Source organism: Rhyacophila brunnea, unplaced genomic scaffold (assembly GCF_057557595.1).
Source record: "Rhyacophila brunnea isolate RB1 unplaced genomic scaffold, BYU_Rbru_1.0 scaffold_11, whole genome shotgun sequence".
NCBI lineage: Eukaryota > Metazoa > Arthropoda > Insecta > Trichoptera > Rhyacophilidae > Rhyacophila > Rhyacophila brunnea.
In genome coordinates this window covers 5647371-5669663 of record NW_028232763.1, presented here as the reverse complement: position 1 = coordinate 5669663, position 22293 = coordinate 5647371, and the positions used below count along the sequence as shown (strand labels likewise).

The window sequence follows — 22293 nt, the reverse complement described above, 5'->3', positions numbered from 1 at the left end:
AAAATGCAACATCAACGAGATCTTACAAGCTAAGGAAAACTGGATTGTTTCTGCCAGTTTCGGGATTGAAGTCTTGTAGCAGCTGAAGATTTTGACATAAAAAAGAATAGGTACCTAATACCAGTGGCGAAGGGTGACTTTTGGAAAAAGATAGGCTGTGGAGATCTGATAAAAAGAACACACTTGTCAGGTATAGGTACTTACGAGAAATAAGAAGATATTACGATATTACTACTAATGAATAGGTACACACTAATGACAACGACACACCAATTTAATTAAACTTCAAAAACTCACTGACGATATAAAATTAAGCGATCAGTTTAAATTAAGTACGTATTTTTTCAAAACAGTTATACACATCAAAAATCATTAGATAAAAGTTCTAAGATAAAAATAGTCTATATTTATTAATATTCGATTAAACACAATAGAAATTATTTTTTTAAATTATCTAATTATTAATTATTTAGTTTTAGGCTCTACGATCGAAGCTTGCCTTAGTTCATACAATTCAATAGACTGGGCGGGGCTACGTGACGTAAAGCCCATATGAAAAAATTGAGAATTATTTGAAACATAATCCGACATTTATTTACGTCAAGACAGATGGCGCTGTTGTATATTTTTTAAAACCTTTGCAGATTGTTTTTTTAATTATCTGTGTACACATACGGCATCTCCTGTTGGCAAAATAAATTATTTTATAGAATATATAAATAAGTCAATATGCAATTAAAAAATATTTTTCTTAAGAAGGTAGGCTTCAAATAATCGCCTAGTATGGAATCTTCGCCACTGCTTAAGGGGGGACATGCTCGTCGAAGGTCAAAATTGAGTTTTTATTGTATTTTCAAACCATGATCCTGGACACTCCTTAAACGTTGTAGATAATCTATTTATATAATTTTGAAGCCTTATTATCCTTTATAGTTATTTTAAACATTTGATGACTGCATAAAGTATTTTTGTTACATAAAATAGTATTCTTTTAAACCTCTCGCTCTAATGTTTTAGAATATAGTCATATTTTGGTACATAACTGTGCAGTGGTGTTAAAATTTTTTACATTTATTAATTTTTAAACGCATTTATAAAACCATTAGTATAATTTATTACGAGATAATTTTTGTAAAATATTCACGGTAAAAAATTATTTTGATAATCTCTGTGATCCCAAATTTTACAAGAATTAGGCATTTTATTATTCAGAAAATCGGCAAGATTAACACATTTCAAGATGATTCTAAAGATACTTATTATAAGCTATGTCTTTGACCATTCAAGTGTGATAAACATTTTATGAATAATGATTGCTTTATAATAATTATTTACCTAAGAATAAGGTAGTGTTTTTTTGAAATACGCCATTTCTTTTGTCATTCCCTAGTGGTTAAGCTACAACATACGGCCGTAACCATAAATTGACAAACTATAATTAAAGTAGGGAGTAAAATTATGTTAACGCGCGTGTTTATGTGACGCCTTTATCCTTAGCGATAGGTAGGGGGGCCGCCAAAGATCCTAGCCTGGGTGGCCGCTTCAGGATGTGGGGGTCATGCCATCGACAATAAAGATTCCTCACAGAGACATAGTGCGCCAAATGGTAGAAGAGTCTTTTTTAATTTTAGAACTGAATTTTAAATCCATTCCTTCCATTGAAACATCTAAAAGTATCTTACGGCAAGCATGTGCACAATATTATTAATATGGGAAAATCTGCATTGACAGACGAACCAATAACCATAATATCTCTACTTCTCGGATAAAGATGTACAGAAGAATACTGGTAGAGCAGGTGTAATAGTCCGGAAAAGTTATAATATGAATTGGAGCGATAGCGTTACGCAATTTAAAAACCGGTTTCACATTATGTCGTTCCTGTCTTTACCTACATACTGGCCAAAATTACTCGGCGCTGTCGAACTGCAGTGTTGCCATCTTTTCAAAGTGGAATTATAGTACAGAGCCTACAAAATTATAGCATTTGGGGAAAAAAATATAGTACGCGTTGTTGTGTTGAAAATGTATGGGTTTTTTGTGTCTCAGAAGAAAAAAAACTGAGAATTTGAGAAACTCCGAGACCCCTTTTTATTTAGGTACCTCTCCGACCAAAAAATGCTTTGCGAAGAATTCAAGAAATTTCATTTTGAACCAAAGTCAACGGATTTTTTTACGTTTTTTTTCTTTTACCAAGTTCTCCAAATTTTCCTATATTACGAAATTAAAGTACTGACATACTCCTGGACTTCCCGTCTTCAATGGGGGGAGCCGGAATAAAGTTTTGTAGGCCTAAACGTGCAACTTGGTCAAATAGTCAATTAACAGAATATGAAAGACTTATGACGTATCACTTGGCTATCGTGATAAAAAAAGAATATTATGTTAGATTTAGAATACTAATATGTACCTAGATATAAAATATAAAAAATAATAGCTTTAAGTATTGTAATTTAAATAATGTTTAAAAATTGTAATTAATTTAGTAATAGGAAGAGTTTGTAAATCTATGTAAGATTTTGCTTTATGAGTTTAAAAAAGATTGATGTAAGAGATGTAAGCGTGGAAGAGAGTTAGCATGTAAGTTCTTTTGTAGCGACTGTACCTACTCGATAAATTGTCACGCGAGAGTTTTTAAATATTTAAAGTCAGTCGGAAGAAACACGAGTTGCGAACGGGCGCAAAGTTGCATTCGCGTACTCCCGCGCCAAAAATAAAACTAATGTTAATTATTAGAATATAAGTGAGTAAAAATAAACATTGAAAATATAAAGCTACGTGCTACAACCAAAAAAAGACTTTTTATTTAATCTATTTTTTTGTGAATCCTGAGTTCGACACATACCCTGAGCTAGCCCAGAACTCGGGATATCTCAGTACTTCGCACCAATTTGTCGAACGGAAATATCGAAATTTTAGTATTTTTTACATATTTTTTTCCGATATTCAAAATTATAGTATTTTGGGCGTACTATACCTGTTTTATATCGTACATAGTACGCGGACCAAAATTATAGTACGGTTGGCAACACTGTCGAGCTGTTTCGTATTCAAAATATCAAAATGTAGGTACGCATACTCCTTTAGAACGCTGACAGGCTTTGATATCGTTAACAAATTAAACTCATAGGTAGATACGCGAAACGGTGTAAATTTAAGGTGAATCTGACGTTAATTTAAACAATTATAAGTAATTAGTTATTATAAATTATAAGTTATGTTAATATAACTTATAAACACACGAATATAACAATATACACTTAGTTAGAGAATGATCGATTTGTATACATAAGCTGTAAGGTATAAAACATACTGGATATTACGTACTAGGTGTACTAATAAATTCTCCAAAATCCAAAGCACCAATCAAATATATTATTTACCTAAACGTTGGCATTGAGTATTCTTCACTGCCGAATGGATATATCTACCAAGTTGACGGCAACTTTAATTATTCAATACATCAGTGCTCCGCTACCTTTTATCATCCACGGCACACCAAAATTCTTCCCAGAATTCCGCGGCACACCACACGTAAAATAATCTATACACCAAATGATGGTCGTTTTTCAAATGGTGTTCGAGGTAAAATTAATGGTATTGATTGTATGTTTAGCGATTTTTTTTGTTTATTAATACATCCACTTGAATTATGGTTAGTTGTCGGGTTAAGAATAATTATTTGTCGAATATTGACACAATAACCATAAATTATATCATACGATCACATGTTTTAAAATTACAAGATAAAACGAATTTTTTATATACGTTTTTAAATTTTCTGTTGAATTATTATGCTCAATATGCTCAAACTTGTACTTGATATGAAGTAAATAAAAAACAAACAAACAAAAATATAGAATACTGAAATGTCATTTTGATATTTCATTTTGATTTCCATAGTAACGCACGTATACAGTGGCGCACCCAGGGGGTGGGCCAGGGGGCCCTGGCACCCCCCAAAAATGAAAATTATCATAATGATTTTAAACAATGAAATTGAAAGCCAGTAAACTATAACCTTTGGGCTTAAGACAAATAAAAACACGGCATAAAAAATGATTTGTAATAATTCTCCAGCATCGTTTTTAGAAAAAATTCTTAGATTTTAATTTCTAACACAAAAATTTCGAAACATTTATGTCAGGTTTTTTTAAAAACCCAATCCCTAATGGAACTGTAAAAAAAATCTCGGTGTCCACCCGAATTCCGAAGTGGTGTAGGTCATGGCTGGGGAGGGCTGACAGGGCTCTAGCCTTGGGGGCTCGGGATGTGGGGGGCCCTGCGTGTCGGGTTGACCAGATAAGTGAGATAACCATACATCATAAATTAGCTTTAATAGTAAAAAAAAGTCGCCTGCGGCGCTATTATACTTCATAACCATGAATATTTTCAATTACTCATATAATTGTGCATTTTTTTAAAATTATTATGTGTCGATACTCGACAGCTCTATTATTAAAGTAGATGTATTAAAAATCGCCAATAATTCACTGTATAAGTACCCTTAATTTGAACTAAAACACAATTTGAAAAACGTTAATGTAGTGTTTCACACTGCCTTTAATCTTAGCGGTAGGTAAGGGGCCCACCAAATATCCTAGCCTGAGGGCCCATTTCTGGATGTGGGGACCATGGTATAGGTACACCGAGTGCAATAGAGAAAAGACCGATAAACGAGAAATTAGGCTGTGAAGAAGAAAAAGAGCCTATGGGACTAATTTACATTCACCTCCTCTGGCCCCCCCCCAATATTAAGCCCTGGGTGCGCCACTGCACGTATATATTAATAATTTGGTTGCTAGGACCACCCTCTTAGCAACCAATAATAGTCTTTTACTTTTTACGGGTTTTTTTTAAATAACTTACCATACAAAACAGAATTAACTGAAAATGAATTCAATTCTGCTTAAAGATGACTAAAAGTATTAAAAGAATGCATTGGCATCCATCGTGTTCTGATATATTCTAAAAGTTTCAAATGTCTAGCTAGTCGGGAAATTAGTTAAAAATCGATTGCAAGATTTGTACTGGACAAACAACCATCGGACAAACAAGAATACGAGATAATAAATACGTTGTAAAATATTAATACCAGTGTAGTAAAATAGCGCCGCAGGCGACTTTTTTTACTATTAGACAAGATTTGTAATTTGTGTTTATCCAACTTATCTGGTTTACCTGCTACGCCCCCCCCAAGCATATACATACCACACGACGAAGAATTAAATGTACATATTTCCATGTATTTGTATTATCAATAATATAATAACTATTTAAACTGAGATTGTTGCAATTAATAAAAGTTTTATATATTTTGACTTGATATTTGAAAGAGCAACCGAAGTTCTTGGTCAAGACTCTTCAAGCAAGACTGCTTATTATTTTTAATTATAACTTGAGTTGAAAAACTTTTCTCACCTAGATATGTCGTAGAAAATGGGAACTGAACTGCGATAGCCTTGTCGGAAAACCGAGGATATTCTTTATTAACCGAAATCCAGAAAATATCCAATAACATCGGCGAAGTTCAGTTTTAGCATCCTATCGTATCTCAATTCAACAAATTCCTCTGGAATTTATAGGGAAAGCGCTTCTATAGAATTTTCGGCATTCGGTATAAGGGTTTCAAATCCAATTGTATAAAGGTAATGATGAAATTTCCTTTGCAGCTAAGTTAAATGTTTTTGAGACGGATCCAAAATTAATTGCTTGTTTTCAATGGTGGTCTGGTAGGTATTTTGGTACATTTGTAGAGATCCTTCCTCCCTTCCCTCCTTATAAACAGAGCACGTCAATATATTTTCATTCTGCCCTTACATTGTTTTATTAAATTCATTCGGATGCTGTACTAGCCATTGCGGTAAGTATTGTATAATGTAAAAATTTATTTGTTTTTTTTTTTAAGCAATGTACCGCGGCACACCTAGCACCGTCTCGCGGCGCACCGGTTTCGGAGCACTGCAATACATAACTATTAGTAACAAAATCTAGCAGGTGCCACTGACTTCCACATTTACCCCGCCTAATTATAGCATCCTCGCAGTTTTCCGAGTATATTCATCATACCCAGACACTCTGCACTTTGAGTTTAGCGAAAGAGATCTGGTTTGTATGTATAACTACGTTGACCCACGAATTGCTGCATCCGCGAGTAGTTAACGAAAGCACGTTATAATTATGTATTAGGATCGTTAGTATCGTTTTGCGTCGTCACTCATCAGCTCTGTTCTATCTTTCAGATGTACCTCTGAAACAGAATTAAAGCAAACATCCGATAACACACCAGTAATTTATGAGTGCCACACTAGGTCTTCCGGTGGCCACAGGCCTTGCTTGTCGAATAATGCTGAGATGAGTGGTGTAAGCCGTTGAGGAGGCAGTTCTACAGCCAAAGCATTCGGGTCACGACCCTCAGGCATGAGGTCCTGACGCAGAGGAAGAAGAAGTAATATTCTATTCACCTAAATAGTTTTTAAATATTTTACCATTCCTGGGGAGGTCTGGACCCGAAACCCCCTTCCTTGTGTACGCGTGAGAAACAACCAAATATTTGGTAAATTCGGTAAGGCACAGAGTACGATGGATGGGTCACACTGCCTGACTGTCCTATAAAAATCCTGACCAGGTGGAAGCGTTCTAGACTCTAGAGTGTTTCTCAACCGTTTTACACTGCGGACCACTAAAAATAGAGAAACATTTTGCAGACCGCTAACGCAAAAATAAAAATATTATTATTTATATAGGTTCCTAGTATCGTATAATAACGTCTGATCGGGGTTGATTTCGTCACGTAATACCTACCTGAATCTATTTTAAGAATCAAAACACAATGCACAAATACTTGCAAGTGCACGGGTTTTGAAGTTTTATTGGAATTTTTAGCATAGGCTGGACGCCGAAAATTCGCGGACCACCAGAAAATCTCTGCGGACCACCGGTTAAGAAACACTGACAGAGGGAGGCCAAGAATGAGGTAGGATTGAAGTAGAAGAGGATGATCAGGAAACCGAAGAAAACTCAGTGAATGGTACCTACCTACAAGAGAAGTAGGCGAAAATCCGCAATAGGATGTACCACTAAAAATAAAGTTTGAAATTCGAATTTCGAATTTGAAACGTTCGATTATTATCGTATTTATTTTGACAGCTGATTCAATACAACTCGAATTCCCTAACATAAGTAGCACAAAATATAAATCAGTTATGGAGTTGTTATCTTGTTTAATGATGTAAAATAATAATACACCGGCTTCCCAAATTGAAAGTAAAAGATTATTGCTCAAGGTTTCTCTTAAATACCTACGTACTTTATTTATTTTAATATTAGTGTTAAAATACCTATTAAATTTAGGTACGCATTAGTCAAATTTAATATTAGTGGCAACCACGGCTAAAATTCAATAAAACTAGGTAGGTACCAGGGAACTCAGAAATAAGTTCTGTTGTAGGTACCTAGTACCTACCTACCTATATTGATTAACACTGGAAGTCTGTAATTAGTCAAATAATTAGTGTGATTCATCTGAGAAAATACCTCTAGCTAGAAGTACCCTGGTACAAAGTATTTATACTGACAGTTTACACTGGTATCATATCGACCCTTAATCGGCAGAACAACGTAAGCGACAATTCATAAATTTTACAGGAGAAGGTTTTTTTAAAATTATTTCCGTAATTAGTTCCAAAAATGAATTCTGTTAATGTGGTTAATAATAATTGGTTACTGCCTATACGGAAATTATAAAACAATTGCATTAGTGCTTTTAGTTTTCGAGATAGTGGCGGTAACGCTGTTTTGCTTATGTCTATGACACGATATTTTTTCCAGGCATGTCGCTTACGCTATTTGGCGTAGTCGTTTTTATTTATAAATTTCATGCTAATTATCATCACAGGGCATTACCAATTAAGTATTAAAATAAATAACATAAGCACCCATTTATTTTACGAAAGGGGACGTTGTTAAATAAATTAAAAATATTTTGACTTTTTAAATTAATATTTTTGCTTGTAGATACTTATTCACATATAGGTAAAATAAAAATAAATGATTGGTATTTTTAAGGTTTCGCTTATATTATTAATATTATCAGGTATTGCTATTTTTCAAAATGAAATAGGTACGTATCTACTCGTACATAATTAAATATGGGGACCTACTAATTATGATAAAATAAAATTGTAATGAACTATTCAGTTTTACAAAAAAAATATTGTCCCACATTTTTAAGCAGTAATCGCTGTATTATCCTCATTCACATCTTCCTGATCGGATTCCGGTAAAGTATCTTCCACTGATAATCCATGTGGCAGTTTCATAAGCTCATCCGTCATCTCTGAGGGATATTACATTTAACACAGAGACTTTTATACTGTTACTCGTTATACTGGATTTCCGATATAGCACTATACAGCAAGGGTGGCTGCGCTTAAAGCATCACAGCACTTGATCGGGATCTGATGACATTTTCTAGGTCTAACAGTTTAGTCCTACTGTCACCAGAGTAGGTACAATATTTGGTAAGTTTTTTAAATTATGCCTTTCATAATTCACTAAATTTAATCTTGAACTTTGAAGGAATGCAAGTAGCAGCGAAAGATTTCCAGTCACGGAATTCTGCATATGACATGATGACCTAGCGTTGGAAATGATGGTGGGTCATTTTGATAGTGCCCAAACTACTATATAAATGACTCAATTGTCGCATGAATGGAATCGACCGGCATCGTAGTACGACCAGTGGGTCTATTCTATACTTATCGACCGCTAAAGTGATAGATATTATCAAACTTAGGGTAGGTTTATATAAAAGTGTTAGTACTTATTGCAACAATTATAATCAACGTATTGTAATTGTTACAATAAGTGCTAATTCTATAATACAAACCTACTCTAAGTTTGATAATATTTATCACTTTATCACTTTAGCGGTCGATAAATACAGAATAGACCCACTGGTAATAGAAAATGTATTTCTATCAATTCAATGAAAGTTGAATTTTTCATAAAATAAGATAGCATACCCAGTGTTGCCCGGTTCTTATTCTGACCAATCACAGTATAATAATTCCTTGATTTTTTCCCGCTTTATCAGTCCTGTCCAAAGATTTGTGCATGATTGCTGAGATCTCATTACTGCCACGTTTACCATCAGTTGCACCCCATAAAAAGCAGTATCCATTATTTGTTCCACTTTCGTAGATACTTTCATTATAGTATGCGTATTTCGACTAGGGAGTGTTTAGCACCTTCTCGAGGTCAAAACTTGCGCACAAAATGTCATTGTGATTTTTACTTTTGGCCAGATCATTAAAGAATATCTCCTTGCATTTATCCTTTACGGTAAGGGGACATTTGTAAGTATCCGTTTCAATTAGCCGAAGTCTCTCGTCACCAGACATATTTGTTACTTTCTTGCAAAAAGAACACTATTATCTTTTTTGGTAGATGAAAACCCAAGTTGAACCTACTGTCTATTAAATACGTTTCTGAAAACATTCCGAATCACGACATTAGTGGATTCATTCAAAGAATCCAAATTTTCAGTATAAATTTTATACTTATACATTTTTAACATTTCAAAAATCTATAGGAAGATACTATTCTTCGTAGATTATTCCGACAGTAGTGAGATGTAACGGCGGGTAATTATTGTTTAATAAACTCTATTACCAGGTTTATTTTATCTCAGCCAGTTTTACTGGACGGCGCGAGCTTTGCTCCCAAATCGGTTTTCGCACAACTCACTACCAGACGGACCACCGAATAAACCGTACCGTAGCTTACACTATCAAATAACGTCGGTTACGTTGTTTTGCTCTACTTTATAATGCGATACAAGTTCAAACGCTAAAAGGCACAGACCCTAAAAAAATGTCACGCGATTGAGATCGGGCTCTAATATTTTTGTCACTTATGCGCTAGGTGATATTGAACAGTTCTCCATTTAAAACGCAATTTACCAAAAAGTGTCGCTTACGTTGTTCTGCCGATTAAGGGTCGATATAATATTACTTATATCCAACAAAAAGAAAATATTAAATGCTTTAAAACATAATTAAGTAGGTAAGTAATAATTAGACTTGATAATAACTTTCATGAAACATTGTTAGTAAACTAGGATTGAAATAAAACACAAACATCAAAATTAGGGGAAACCTTGCTGTGTTATGTTTACTTACTTTTAATTTAACGAAATAAAAATATATTTCCTGACTTGAGTGAATAATATATCAACAATTAATAGTATGTAATGGTTTCAGCATAAATTTTAAAACAATTTGCAGACTGTCTCGTCATGAAAAAACTAGGTAAAGTTTCAAAATTGGAAGCAATGGTTGATTTTACATTACAAGAAACCATACTGAATAAACAAAACACTTACCGTGAATAACACTAGGTATTGAAAACACCGAAAACTCCAAAAACTTCACAGAAAAATGCGCTAGAACTGTGTTGAATAAAAGCACTTGTATATCACATGAAATTACACAATATAAATGAGCGATTTTTACGGTAAAAGGCACTTTTTATTGTTATTAGGAGTAAACATCCGATTTACGCGCCCACAAGTGACGTAGAAGGTAAGGAAGAAAGCGACGTTGAACGCGCGCAGCGGTCAAAACTGGAATGAAATGAAAATAATGAAGCGATGTGAAGATAGATGTTCGATGTTTCTTTCTGGTGACTGGGGCGTCGTAAAAGTTTAGTTTTTGGTAGCAGTTCTCAGAGATTGTCAACATTTTTACGCCCAATCCATTTCGTATTATAGAGATCATACTAATATCATATTAGATATTATATTGATAGATAACAATACGATATGATTTTTATATGCATCAGTGAAGCCTTATTATAGTGATTTCCATAGACAAAATGTTGCTCCCTAAAAATTTTTAATTTATTAATTCAAAACCAACGATTTATTCTTATTTTCTTTCAAGTATCCCTTACAGTAAAATGCAATAAAAATAAATATGTACAATAAAATTAATTTATTACAACACCTAGTCTTTACAACTACTAGAGTTTTAAATGTGCCACAAAATCTTTTCATTTCAACGAAATCTAGGTACTCCCAAAACTTTTCTTTTAAAAATGTTATGTGATGTAGCTAAACAGTATATGCCTCAACATATTTAATGTAGGTAGGTAGGTATATAATATTAATGGAGTAGGTACATAGCTATAACGTAGAGATTCATACATAAAAGAAAATAACGGTTGTATTCAACAGTATAACCACATAATCAGAAATACAGTAGGTATATAAAGTAAAAGGTATAATTATTATAATGTACAACATAATTGAAATTCATTAATTGATCACATTAAAACACCCATATATTTATTAATATGTAGAACTATTTGTGATAATTAAAGTTAGGGTTATATCGGAACTGTATATATTTATGTACATATAGTCATAATGAAGCCCTTCATCGCAGGCTTGAATTATTCAACCTTTTACAAATTCACACACATGTTGATTATATCATATCAATGTGTAGACACTTATCTAACTTAACTGAAAATATGAGAAATTGTTGACCATTTTTTTGCGAAAATAGGTGGCGACCATATTCACATCTGATTATACAGCCAATAACGATGATCATGGTATGTTAAAAATTCATTTAACTATAATATGATAATAATTATGAATACTTGCTATATTAATATCGTGAAGAGAAAGAATAACTACATTTACTTATTTTATCTACCAATGGGTGTGGTGTCTTTTGGGTTCAGACATGCTCTTAGAAAAATATATGCATATGCAGATAATAATATGTAAGTATTCCATTTTGAAATATGTACCTACAGCTACACTATTTGTACTGAATACCTACTCTATGACAGGTTTGCTTGACTGTAGTGATGTTGTCATTAGCTCCTAAATAGTTACATTATATTATATTTACAACGAAAAAGATGATACCTAATACTAAATAGCAAATCCAACACCGTAGCATAGTACCGGGCAGCTGTCATTCAATTTATGTATGCATTGGTTTTGTATGAATATCTTGGAATAATTAAGGCATGCAATGCATACACAGCATCTATGGATCGCACGCCACTGTTCTATGTATCTCCAGTTTTATATAATACATATACTTATCTTAAAATCATCAGTATTTTTTTTATTATTATTAAACTTTGCTGGATCAATAACTTTTCATTATTCTATTTTTAATTTTTGTAATCAATGTGGAACTGTTTGTTTCCTTAATATAAAAAAAAGTACAAAAATCGCTTGTTACTGATACCGTCATTTTGAATTTGGAACCACACGCTCCGAAATAGTGGAACCATGCTATTACTGGAGCCATGGGACAGCTTGAGAAGTGGGTGGATTACTAATATTCCAACTTGCGTGTGTTAGAGCAGTGTTTATTGCCCGATGCGGAAGCGAGACAGAATTTTATTATTTTGAGAACTGGTAACTTCATTGTTTACCTATGTTTTATCTATAATTGTATTAGGTATATGAAGTGAAGTTTAGTTTAGGTTGCATAAAATAACGTCGAAGAGGTAGATAGGTAGGTACTCTTATAAACCTGGTTAAATATCTGTACCCGGGAGGCATAGGATATCATTTCCATTTTGATAACTTTACAGGAGAGCATAAAAACAATTTTTTTTGATGAATTTTTGACATACTTTTGAAATAACGCATATTAATTTAACTTTTTATAGAATTTTATTATTTTGAGAACTGGTAACTTCATTGTTTACCTATGTTTTATCTATAACTGTATTAGGTATTTGAAGTGAAGTTTAATTTGGGTTGCATAAAATTACGTCGAAGAGGTAGATAGGTAGGTACTCTTATAAACCTGGTTAAATATCTGTACCCGGGAGGCATAGGATATCATTTCCATTTTGACAACTTTACAGGAGAGCATAAAAACATTTTTTTTTGATGAATTTTTGATATACTTTTGAAATAACGCATATTTATTTAACTTTTATTTTATTTATTTGTTCGAAGATAGTAAGAAATAAAAAATTGAAAAAAAAATCTATAAAACAATTTATAATGGACATGATGTTTTGTCCCTAAGTAAATTCACATAACATTGTGACTTAATAGTAAATATTGGACATGATGGAGGAATTTAAGAATAATATGGTAAACGAAATATAATTTTATAAGACTCCTGAAATAAAAATATGATTTACAATATTCCACCCAGTGGCGCACCCAGGATTTAATATTGGGGGGGGGGGGGGGGGGCAAGGAGGAGAATGTAAATTAGTCCCATAGACTCTTTTTCTTCTTCACAGCTTAATTTATGTGTGAAACACTACATTAACGTTTTTCAAATTGTGTTTTAGTTCAAATGAAGGGTACTTATACAGTGAATTATTGGCGATTTTTAATACACCTACTTTAATAATGGAGCTGTCGAGTATCGACACATAATAATCAAAAAATATATTGCACAATTATATAAGTAATTGAAAATGTTCATGGCCATGAAGTGTAATAGCGCCGCAGGCGACTTTTTTTACTATTAAAGCTAATTTATGATGTGTGTTTATCTCACTTATCTGGTCAACCCGACACGCCGGGCCCCCCACAGCCCGGGCCCCCCACAGCCCGGGCCCCCGGGCTAGAGCTCTGTCAGCCCTCCCCAGCCATGACCTACACCACTCCGGAACTCGGGTGGACACCGAGAATTTTTTGACAATTCCCTTAGGTATTGGGTTTCTAAAAAAACCTGACATTAGTGTTTCGAAATTTTTGTGATAGAAATTAAAATCTAAGAAATTTAAGAGGGTGCTGGAGAATTTCAAATCATTTTTTGTCGTGTTTTTATTTGTCTAATCTATTGGCTTTCAATTTCAATGTTTTGGGGGGGGGGAAGCCCCATGCCCCCCCCCCTGGGTGCGCCACTGATTCCACCAAAGCGTTAATATTTTTTTTCGTTCTCATCAGGAATGTCACATTCTTGATTTCATCACTCAAACGCTGCAATAAGTTCGCATAATACACGCCGTTGACTGTTTTTCCTTTCTGAAAATAATCAATGAAAATTACCCCACGCGCATCCTAAAACACTGACGCCATGACCTTGCCTGCAGATGGAACTGTCTTCGCGGTCTTTGGAGCCGATATTCCCCTTTCAGTCCATTGTTTTGATTGTTCATTTGTCTCAGGTGTGAAGTGATGGACCCATGTTTCATCCATGGTTATGAATCGACCAGCGTTCGAAATGGAAAATTTTACGAACCGGAGCGCTAAATAATTTCCCGAAAACATTAACACAGTTATCTAATTTTATGTATATTTTATAAAAATAAGTGTGTTAGATATTTTGTTATATGACATATCTAGCTCAGATTGTCAAATTATTTTTTCCACGAAACAACGATTATTTTGCGGATTTCATGTACCGTAACGGCGCTCCGGTGCGCTCCAGTCCATTTGGAGCCCTGGAATCGACGTAAAAACTCTGCTTTATTGCTGTGAAACTTCGCCAAACACTCTATTGAACGACGCTGTTTTTGTTCCATTGTGAGTAATCGCGGCACCCATCTTGCGCATAACTTTCTCATGTCCAAATTTTCAGTCAATATGCGATGTAGGTACAGCACTTTTTAAATGCCTACCATGTCTGCAAGCTCGCGCACTTTCAGTCGACGGTCATTCAATACCATTTGTGGATTTTCTTCACCATTTTTGGCGTGGTCACCTCATTTGGTTGAACACTTCGATGTTCGTCTTGGCAGCTCATTCGGCCTCGTTTAAATTCTGCAACCCAATATTTTACTATTGTAAACGAAGGAGCACACACCCCCACAGTAGAATCTAGCTCCGCTTTGATATTGGTTGGACTGAAGCCTTTCAAATGAAAGTATTGTATCACATAACGATGACCAATTTTTTCCATGTTTACAAATTCACTGAGAGTGTTCACTATTGATGGCTGTCAAACAAATACTGAACAACGTAGCATCGTCAAACTCCAAATTCAACCTTTATAAGGTTATTATGTAATTTCTAGCATAGTCATTATTTTCAAACAACAACTACCATCTATACGTCAGGTCGGGTACTTCTGGGCCTACACTCGTAGATGCATCAGTAGATGAGTTATCCAAATCAATACTTTCGTATAAGTAATCTTCTAACAAGCTGTTGATTGAAGATTTATCTAAATTCTAAGCCCTCTGCATGTAACAATCTCTTTCCCTCTATTGCAGAACTTCGAGTATCATTCAAATGTTCGGTAATCGTTTCTATAATAAAATAATAATATAACATGTAAATTATGTATGGAGAATAAACTGTGAAATTGTGTGACTATAAATTTAATCAAAACAACTTATTCTATCACTTCATTACTTAAAAATATATCGTTAAGTAGGTGTGAATACCTGTTGGTAGACATTCGCTAGGAATTTGAGCTGATGTTGCCGCCAACAACATTATCCGTTTTGCACGCGAACTCATTATTTCCTTATAAATTTATCAATGAAAAACAATAAAAATATAGTTCCCACACCAATTAAATTACAATAAATAAGGGTCTTTTATACGAAAGTAACTGCTATATTTCGTGAAATTCACACTCAATAATCATCCAACATCTAAGACGTATCGATATTAATAAAAAAATATATATACAATAGAGATAATCCCTCCAACATCAGTTACCATAAATTAACAGTGAAAAAGTTCTTAGTGGCACACAACGATATGTGGATATAATGTCTAATAATAATTAAAGGCATATAACTACATGTTCAACATAATGTTATATGCCCCGGAATGAAAATGGATATAGTGCTATTTTAGACACTACTACTTCTGTTAATAGGTATACCGAATTGGATGTAGTGTTATATACCCCTAGATAGAGGGGAAAAAACATTATTACTGTGTTGAAAAGTCATTTTTGGTAAAAATGGACATGCTGTCCTATGCCTCCCGGGTACAGATATAATATTTATAGCTATCTATCTAATTATTACTTTCTATCTTAATTATTAAACTGGACAATTTTATAGTGTTTTCAAAGTGTCCACATTCACCTACCAATGAATAAATTATTTACTACCTTCTGGTAAATACGCAGATGACAGTTTATGATGTGCAGCTATCAATAAATTAATTATACTTTTCTAGTTTCCAAAAAGTTACATGAGGACAATTTTATTTTTGAATTTGATGAATGAGTTATAAATATTTTTTATCGTGAATTTATCAAATATGGCAAAAATTGCATGGTGAGGGAGGGCCGGCCACGGCGACGGAACCCTTGAGGCTGTGCCACAAGGGTACGAAGTGCCGCACTCTTTGGCGGCATCCGGAACGTGCTCCGGTGCATTCCGGTCCATTTCGACCGCTGAAATAATTTATGGTATTTTGGCATATACGGCAAGGTAGAATTCCGGATAGAAAACTTCAGCCAATTGGTGGAACTGTCTACTGTCGAAAGAAAAAAAAAACTATTCACATCTTCAACTAAAAAAAGTTATTTTTTCTCTTAAGGGGGATGCTTATACTATCAGAGGCGAAAAGAGGCACCTAACGGAAAAATACGAAGCTTGCAATTTGAGATTTTTTTTGATAATTTACAATTTCAACTGTAGTAATTAATAAATATGTAACTGAAAACACTAAAAAGATTTTTTATTTTTGGTGGTGGTGGTTTATTTTAGGCATGGTCACAATATTGAAGCTCAAGTTGATATAAATAAAAAGGATTTCAAGTTATACACATTTATATTTTTATAAAAATCGATGTTTTTTAAAATATATATAAAAAATATTAAAACGATGAATTAGTCAAAAATCTACACCACATAAAATCTAAAACTTAATAAACTAAATTTTAATGATAATTATGACCATAAAATATAATGCAATAATAAGATTTGACCCTGCAACGAATTCACATATTATTACATTTTTTTACGATTGTAAGTTTATCTTTAAGTTTAAAAAAAAATTAAAAATCTTTTTAATGTTTTCGGATACATATTTATTAAATAATACAGTTGACATTGCAAATTTTCAAAAAAAAATCTCAAATTGCAAGCTTCGTATATTTCCGCTAGGTTCTCTGCTGGCATGTGTCTCCCCCTTAAATAGACTTAAATAGATTGACGTAATTTTAAAGTTAAAGCAGGTACAGCAAAAAGTTATACTTACCGTTTATTTCGAAGCGTTAAATTTAATAATCGAGAAACTGTATTAAAAGGATTTTATTTTACATTCATAGAGCGTGACCTTGCTCATATTACAACATCATTCGCGGAATTTTATATCAGGTGTTGCGTTTTGATATTGTCAGTGAGCCGCCAGCGCGGTTTTGTTTGCTATTGGTGTGTTGAATTTGGTATTACGATTAGGTACCTAACGAAATGATGTCATAATGTTGTAATCCAACAAATATCTATCATTTAAAAATAAACGAATTCATAGAGTCAATGTTTATTTATAAATACAATTTTATTATTTAATATAAGCATTGCAATATATTAATATAATTACTATTTTCCAAAATGAAAACTAAATTATAACGAATTATCGACCAAAATCCACATAGGAGGGCAAAATAAAGTTTCAATTTGAATATTATTTCAACTAGGTACCTACCTAATAAAGCATGGGTCTAATAGCAAAACATTAATGAAAATACGCGGTATCGTTTAAAAAAATAATACCATACTATTTATATTGTAAAATTTTATTTTATATTTTGTACCGGATTTTTTAGCAGACTGTGTGGTTTTGTGATTGATTACCCATAACAAATTTTTACAAATGTAAATTAAAAAATAAACGAACAAAAATTAAATGTTTTATTGTGTAATTTAGATAGACACAATATTTCAAAGTTTCTCACAACTGACTGTTGTACCTGCTCATAGCTCACTGTATGGTTTGTTTTATAGCAAAGTTTCTCTTAGGTATTATTCCCCTTTTTTGCCTAAATGTCATGTTGCGAACGTCTTGAATTCAGCGGCGATTTTGGTTTGACGCAGATGACAAAAACAATACGTCAGGAGATTTAAAAAGGGGCCTCAAAACAGTTCAAACCAGTCATACAACCATAGATTGTACCAATATGTTAAAATGAATGATTTCTAACATATTGAGTAGGTATACAATATTAGACAATAATACTTAATAATTGTTTTTAGTTACACGCAGTGATTTTAGGAAAGTAACTGATAGATTTATATTTTTACTATAGAACTACCAGTATAAATTGTCTGCTAAGTGAGGGCGCCACATACTAACATTTGACATTATCTTCAATACTTTTTGTACTGTGATGAGTTTAGTTCTAAATTCGAAAACCTGACGATTTATGATGGTATATCTATATAAATGTTGGTAGTTGGATTCTATTTATTTGTATTTTATTTTAAATCGTGATTTTCTTCATACTCAGTCAGTCCCTAATAATCTGTAATGTCCACAATATTTGGAATACATAAATAGACCTATTACACATAATGATAACGATAAGCTCTGATTACCCATATCAAAATTATATAATATAGTTTAATTAAACCTATTGATTTATGACACTGTATTTCATCTGGTTTCTTTTCGGAGCCGCGTGTTGTACGCACGCCGTGTTTTGATTTCCCTGCCATAGATGATTCAAACCAGAAAATCTAGCACACTTCAAAAAGGTTATATAATATTATTATGTGAATAAAAGAGATAGCAAGAACACAAGCGGTCACGTGATTTAATCGTATAGGTACTCAAGAAAAAAAATCATTTATGATATGGTCAACGATCCTCGATCAAGGTCGCGAATATTTATTTTGACATAATAAAATAATCATTAGACTAAACAATGTTAACTATATTATATATTATTTCTTACTACTTATACTAATATCATATTATTATTGATTTAAATACAAAAATCAATACTCTCAGGTATAATATTGTTTTCGTTTATACTGTAATAATGAATTGTGAATGACGATTCACAATAATTTTTAAGATTTTGCCCATATCTTTACTTATAAAATCTATTTATTACAAGTAATCAAAATCATTTATCTGTGTGGTATAAAATTGTGATGGAAAATAGGGCTTGGTATCAGAATTAGAACTGTTAAATACTTTGGAAACAAAAGTAGAACTGTTGAATTTGAATTGAATTTCTAATTTCTGAATGTAGAAACATATTTCATGCTATTATAACACTAATGAACCCAACAAAACGTTTTTCGTCATTTTCTCGAAATGATGAATAACGCAGATCTATTTTTGATACTAGGTATACGACTCATATTATATAATTTTTTTCTGAATTTAAGTTTACAACAATACAAAATCAAATTATCAGTATCACACAAGTTTTAAATATTAATTGCATGGAGCCGCTGGACGATAAATAATTAGAATGTTTTTAAATTATAGCGGTACAAATTCGTTTAAATACAATATTATATAATAAAGTGGCATCTATGTTATTTTACAAAAAGTTAATAATAAGTTATCAAGGTGTTTGCTAAAAGCTTATAAAATTTTTATACAGGTGCAATAAATATAATTATTCATGATTGTAAATGAACTACACGTACTACACGATTATGGGTGACTGAATTTATTTTGATTTATAATTATTTATTTATTGTTTTATTTGCTTGGCTAAAACTATAATTTTATATTTTAACAATAATATCTCGATTAAATAACTTACTTAACTGTTACTACCCTCTCTTTGATTTTAATAAAAACATTACAATTAATAAGTAAAAGCTTTATAATACAGTTGAGTAAACCGACAATAAGTGTCGTTAATTACTAAAATATTTCTGCAGTTTATAAAAAAATATAATAATTTTTAAAATAGTAAAAAAATAATGTTATGTTATTATAATATCATTTTATTTTCTATAATTATTATAACCCCTCTTCTTCTCCAATGAGTGACGTTATAATGTAATATTATATGAACAACCTCTAATTACCAAACTCAAGAAATTATGGAAAATAAAAATAGGTATTAAGTGGCTAAATAGGAAAATTATTAAATATAATAGATACATGTTGAATATACTAGAAAACAGATATGTATCTACAATAATACTATGACTACAAACTTATAAGTACTTAATACTTTTATCGTTAGGTTCAGCAACTCTTTTAACTGACTCTATCTAACAAAGTGAAAAATATGACCGTCTGTCAGCAAATTAAAATGTCTGTCCCCTGGGTTTCGAGATATTTGGACGCTGGGGACAGACTGCTTTCAAGAAGGTGGCTGAGGTCGGTCATCGGTTGACTGATAAAATAGGTGAGTGCCGTTTAACTGAGTATCAGAGACAGCGAATAAACATATAAATCCAACGAGTTAATGCAGTCATTGTTTTAGGTACTCTTGAAGAATCCAGGAGACTGGAGAAGATTTTTCATATACTTGGGGAAACCTAGGATATCAATCTAATATACTCGTATAAAAATCAATATTTGTTTGTTTGTAGGTTTGTTTATATTTTATGCGCTGCCATACCGTTCATCCGATTGCGATAAAACTTTGTCAACTTATTGCTTGCACTTGCGCGAAGGTTATAGGCTATATCTTATATATATAAAAATGAATGTCTGTCTGTCCCGTATGCATTCCTATACCATTCATCCGATTGCGATGAAACTTTGGTGAGTTGCTGTGTGCACACCCGCGAAGGTTTCTGAATTAGAAACAAATCTTCTTCTTCTTCTTTTTCATTCTATCTTCTTTTATTCGTATGGTTCCTATACCATTCATCCGATTGCGATGTAACCTTCGCTAGTTGTTGTGGTAACACCCGCAAAGGTTTCTGAATTAGTACAACCATCTTCTTCTTCTTATTCTTCTTCTTCATTCTAACTCCTTTTATTCGTATGGTTCATATACCATTCATCCGATTGCAATGAAACTTTCGTCAGTTGTTATGCCCACACCCGCGAAGGTTTCTGAATTAGTACAACCATTTTCTTCTTCTTCCTCTTCTTCTATTTTATCTTTTTCTATTTTGATTATGCGTTCCTATACCATTCGTCCGATTGCAATGAAATTTTGATCAAGTGTTGTGCTCACGCCCGCAAAGGTTTCTGAATTAGAAAAACCATCTTCTTCTTCTTCATTATATCTTCTTTTATTCGTATGGTTCCTATACTATTCATCCGATTGCGATAAAACCTTTGTTAATTGTTGTGGTAATACCCGCAAAGGTTTCTGAATGAGTACAATCATCTACTTCTTCTTCATTCTATCTTCATTTATTCATATATAGTTCCTATACCATTCATCCGATTGCAATGAAATTTTCGTCAGTTGTTATGCCCACACCCGCGAAGGTTTCTGAATTAGTACAACCATATTCTTCTTCTTCTTCTATTCGTATGCGTTCCTATTCCATTCATCCGATTGCAATAAAACTTTCGTCAGTTTTTGTGCCAACACCCGCGAAGGTTTCTGAATTAGTACAACCATTTTCTTCTTCTATTTTATCTTCTTCTATTCGTATGCGTTCCTATACCATTCATCCGATTGCAATGAAATTTGGATCAAGTGTTGTGTTCACGCCCGCAAAGGTTTCTGAATTGATACAACCATTTTCTTCTTATTTTTCTTCTATTCTATCTTCTTCTATTCGTATGTGTTCTTATACCATTCATCCGATTGCGATGAAATTTTGGGCTGGAGGACTCTTGTGAGCGCGCCTGGTTTGTTTGTAATGGAATTAAAGTTTTGTTATTTTTTGTCAGGCTTTCATAGTGGGATAAGATGCTGACAAGAATACTCTCTACGAATCTTTAGTATGGGAATATTAATTTATTCTCCTTTTTAATTTAATTTTAACATATTAGGTATGAAAAAGACAATTCACATAACATTTTTTTTAATTTTTATAGTATTTTGAGTACCTATCGTATTCAAAACATTCAAAAACACACTTTAATACTTTCGGAAAATTGTCGATTTTGTTAGCACAATTTTCCATCCCAAGCACTGCTATGATGACGTGTACAATTTATGTAACCATAGTTAAGTTAGTTTAGTATATCGTCACCTTACTATTAAAACCTCGTAAGTCTGTTTGAATGTTGAGGGGAAGGGAAAAACGTTATAAAAACATTATTTTGAACACCTCTCTAATCGATGAATCTGCTACACTGGTTGTGAAATACGAGGTTTTAATGCCATGTTTGAAACTATGAGACCTACCAGCTTAGACTATAGATACATCGAGTTTTTAAAATCTGTCGATGGATGGACGGTATACTAGTCTAGACTCTATAGAACCGAGGTT

The 22293-nt window shown here is 32.9% G+C and overlaps 1 protein-coding gene across 1 annotated transcript in view; it reads right to left on the bottom strand.

Moving 5' to 3' along the window:
- The window catches only part of LOC147078303 (acyl-CoA Delta-9 desaturase-like), a 131385-nt gene extending 120751 nt beyond the window's left edge, over positions 1-10634 (bottom strand). Inside the window, exon 1 of the mRNA XM_085958382.1 lies at positions 10388-10634. The gene's annotated coding sequence lies outside the window, so the exon portion shown is untranslated. The remainder of the gene's footprint in view (positions 1-10387) is intronic.
- Between the last annotated feature and the right edge of the window lie 11659 nt (positions 10635-22293).